Source organism: Carya illinoinensis, chromosome 1 (assembly GCF_018687715.1).
Source record: "Carya illinoinensis cultivar Pawnee chromosome 1, C.illinoinensisPawnee_v1, whole genome shotgun sequence".
Classification (NCBI taxonomy): domain Eukaryota; kingdom Viridiplantae; phylum Streptophyta; class Magnoliopsida; order Fagales; family Juglandaceae; genus Carya; species Carya illinoinensis.
Window position 1 is genome coordinate 28,415,216 of NC_056752.1, and position 4,785 is coordinate 28,420,000.

Below are 4,785 nucleotides of genomic sequence, written 5' to 3' on the forward strand. Positions count from 1 at the left end.
AGTTGCAAATTAAACTAAGATCAACTCAAAGGGAAATATGCAAAGGAAATAAAACTGACGTTCGGAGATCAAATTAATGGGAAAGAAAACTTCTAGGAAATCGATTTCACCTAATTCTTCACTATGCTTTTCTCATCCAGCTAACTTAATTTAATTCTCTTTTATCTATTAGCAAATCTCTAATTCATCCAAAAGCCACTTTCGATAGTCAATTGGAAATGACTCTTGTTTATCAATTCACACAAGAATATGCAAATTTAATAATCAAGAAAGCAATAAGATCAATGATTTAATTACTACATAGGTTCATACAAGTCTTTCGATCTCTATACTTACCTATGCTGAAATATTCAAGATCTACCCTATGATTCCCTCTTTCGATAGCAAATCACAAGATTAAAAATCATCTAATCAATGGCCAGTTAATTAGAAGCAATAAACTCAGAATAAATCAGATAAACAAAGAGAGAATTGCATTAAATTAGCGTAGACAATCAAGCATAGTTCGGAAATAGGTTACATCGTTTTCCTAGAATGAAGAAAATTTAGCTCATGCTAGAATTGGAATTCAACATAAACGAATTCACCATAATTGTTCTGAGAAGATTGGAAGAAAATAAACACTGAAAAATCCTCCTTGCAGCCGCAACTCGTCTTCAAAAGCTCAAGGGAACGATTCAACGCTTTTCTCCCGTCCGTGCTCGTGTATGATTCCAACGTACGTGCAATAATTGGAATTTCCTCTCCAAAAACAGATGATTTGAATCCCTCTAGCTATGTTTTCTGGTCCCAAAAAGTGTTCTCCAGTCAAAACTCATGGCCCTAGAGTGAAAAATTCCTTTTATATGGTGTGACGATGAAAAACCTTAAATCTGTCAAAATACGATGTTCGCTCGAGCGGGGTGTCGACCGCACATCGAGCGTTCGACTCTGTCTGATTTCGCTCGAGCGTCCTATCGAGCGCACGTCGAGCGTTCGACTCTGTTTGATTTCGCTCGAGCGGCCAAAACCCTCCGCTCGAGCGATCTTTATTTTTCAGCAACCCGCTCGAGCTCCCTGTCGAGCGGCAGTCGAGCGTTTGAATCTGCCTGAATTCGCTCGAGCGAACTTGTAAAATCTGCAATATGAAATTTTGCAAGTCATCAAATACCCCCAAACTTACAACTTTGTTTGTCCTCAAACAAAAAGAAAAGCAAATGATAGTTTAGGCAATATTGACTTGACCCGAAAGAGAAGTATCATCACTCACCAGGCTTTTATGAATTTAGATTTCATCTCTAGTATCTTACTCTTTTAACATTAAAGATAGCAAGAAAATCAATAAAAAATTTTGCAATTTGTCAAGCAAGAGTTAGGCGTTTACTTTAACCTAAAGTTAAGACCTTGAGTGTGTGTGTGATATAGTCAATTTAACCTCAAACCACCTGCAAACTCAGATAAAAGTAGAACAACCAAAATCAGAAGAATTCTCTTAAAACTTAACCCCATAAGTCCAATTTTCAGAAATCCTTTCCACTAATGTAGTCAACACCAAAATCAGAGATCAAAAGGTCTTTAATAAGGTTGTAATGATAGGCCACAGGGTGAGGGTTAAGAAAGAACTGGATATGGGAAATCAAATCAAACTGGGAAAATACTTAGTGAAAAGAACATTAAAAAAGAAACCCACATGATTCTCTTCATAGCTCTTTCTTGGCAATATGCTCATACTTGTGACATTATTATTGCTGTAATCACTGATGTAATACCAACAATTCTCTTAACAAAATCTGAGGTAATTCACACTCCGCTTAGCGACTTCTTTTTCTTTTTCTTTTTCTTTCTCTTTTCTTCTTCTTCTTCTTCTTCTTATTTTTTTTTTCAGTCACTTCCTTTCTTCTTCTTCTTCTTCTTGTTCTTTGATCAATCAAAGCAAACATAATACGGTTCATCATGAAACCAATTTTTCTCTTTTAAATGTAACTCTCCACCAAAGTATTTTCTCAAACTATCAAAAGTAGATTCATTGTTTTTCAGGCTTAGGGCTGGCATGGTTTATGTAGCTCAAAGAATAAATAAAGGCTTATGAAGGCTCAAGGGGGTTGACTATGGAAACACACCATGTAATGATGGCATGACATTTAGGACGGCTGGGAAAGCTTTTTGGTTATGCCAAAGAAATGCCTAGATCATTTCTCTAATATTTGGTCTCAACTAGGATTTCGCCTCAAGGACCCATCAACGGATTCTAGAGCAAAGCAAAATCGAACCTCCCTCTTTCAATTAATTCAACTTCTTCTCTTCATAAGCAAAATGGAATAATAGAAAAACGACTATGTGCTCAATTGTGTTCAAGGTCAAAGATTTAAACCAAAGTACCCACAAAACTTCACTTGACATAAAAGAAATTTTTGAAAATTTTTCTCAAAACCATCTTCAATCACAAATTTCAGAGTCATAGAGAATTCAATCTTACTCCAATGCATGCTTGGTAAGAGAATCAAACAACCCATCCACAACTCAAGACTTAGAAAACAAGAGGATCAAATGATTATAGGAGTTTACACCCCCAAACTTAAACTAAACAATGTCCTCATTGTAATGCAAAAGTAAAAAGGATTGAAGAAATAAAGGAACTTCCCTGGTTTCATGGTGAATCTTCCGTGGATTAGAATTTTTCAGCTCTTTATTCATGCTAAATAAATTTGCATAAAAAATCAATTTATTAAAACTTAAATAAATAAAGATAATAACATAAATGAAAGAATGAAAGATAGATCTATGGGTTGCCTCCCATAAGCGCTTGTTTTAAAGTCTACAGCCAGACTTTTCAATCATCATCAATTAGGATCTCCAAGAGGAATAAATGCATAGTTCCTCTCCATTTGCTCTCCATAGTAGTGCTTCAATCTTCGTGAATTGAAGAGTAAAACTTGTTGTCCTGGAGCAAACTCTCGCCTAAGAATCTGTTTGTCATGCCACTTCTTCATCTTTTCTTTATAGATCTTTGCATTTTCATATGCATCATTCCGGAACTCTTCCATCTCATTCAATTGAAGAAGTCGCTTTTCACCTGTTGCTTTCAAATCAAAATTAAACTTTTTTACAGCCCAATAAGCTATATGCTCCAACTTTACAGGAAGATGAAATGCCTTTCCAAACACTAATTGGTATGGAGACATCCCGATAGGTGTTTTAAAGGCTGTACGGTATGCCCACAAAGCATCATCAAGCTTCTTCGCCCAATCCTTTCTATTGATTTTGACCGTCTTCTCAAGGATGTTCTTGATATCTCTATTTGAAATTTCAGCTTGACCATTAGTTTGAGGATGGTAAGCAAGTGCTATCTTGTGCTTCACACCATATTTAGAAAGAAGATTCTCAAACAACTTGTTGCAAAAGTGAGTCCCTTCATCACTAATAATAGCTCGTGGAGTACCAAATCTTGTGAATATGTTCTTGTGCAGAAATTTGAGCACTACCTTTGCATCATTTGTTATTGTAGCAATTGCTTCCACCCATTTTGACACATAGTCAACTGCTAATAAGATATAAGCAAAACCAAAAGGAGGAAAAGGCCCCATAAAATCTATTCCCCAAACATCAAACAACTCAACTTTTAAGATACATTTCAGTGGTAACTCATGACGCCTTGAAATATTTCCCATACGTTGGCACCGGTCACAAGTTTTCACCAAAGTGTAACTATCTCGAAAAATAGAAGGCCGATAGAACCCACTTTGAAGTACCTTAACTGCTGTACGGGTGGCTCCAAAGTGTCCTCCATATGATGATGACCGGCAATGATGTAGGATGTCTTGCATCTCTTCTTCTGGCACACATCTTCTAATGATTTGATCATGGCATCTTTTGAACAACAAAGGCTAATCCCAAAGATAATAATTCACATCATGCAAAAATTTCTTACGTTGATGATAAGTAAGATTAGGTGGTAAAACTTTACAAGCTAGATAGTTAACTATATCAGCATACCACGGAAGCTTGATCTCACATGCAAACAACTGCTCATCAGGGAATGCCTCTTGGACTACTGAATCTGGTCTTTCTTACTCTTGTTCTAACCAAGAGAGATGGTCAGCCACTAAATTTTCACTTCCTTTCTTGTCTCGAATCTCCAAGTCAAATTCTTGAAGAAGGAGGATCCAACGAATTAGCCTTGGCTTAGCATCCTTCTTGCCAAACAAATAGCGAAGTGCTGCATGATCAGTGAACACTATCACCTTTGTCACAATGAGGTAAGACTGAAATTTATCACAAGCAAACACCACAGCAAGCATCTCCTTCTCAGTTGTCGTATAATTCAATTGAGTTTCATTCAATGTCCGGCTTGCATAATAGATGGCTCTAAACAGTTTGTCTCTCCTTTGCCCCAACACTGCTCCAATTGTAAAGTCACTTGCATCGCACATAACTTTAAAAGGTTGATTCCAATCAGGCACAATCACAATTGGTGCTGAAATTAGTTTCTCCTTGAGTGCATTAAAGGCCTGCAAACAAACAACATCAAAGTCAAATGCAGAATTTTTCTCAAGAAGATTACATAAAGGTTTAGAGAGTTTAGAAAAATCCTTGATAAATCTTCTATAAAATCCCGCATGTCCCAGAAAACTTCTGATTCCCTTCACATTCTTTGGAGGTGGTAGTTTCTCTATGGTTGCAATTTTGGCTCGATCCACCTCAATTCCTTTAGATGACACTTTATGGCCTAGCACGATCCCTTCTTGAACCATGAAATGACACTTCTCCCAGTTCAGGACTAGATTTTTATCTTCACATCTCTGCAAA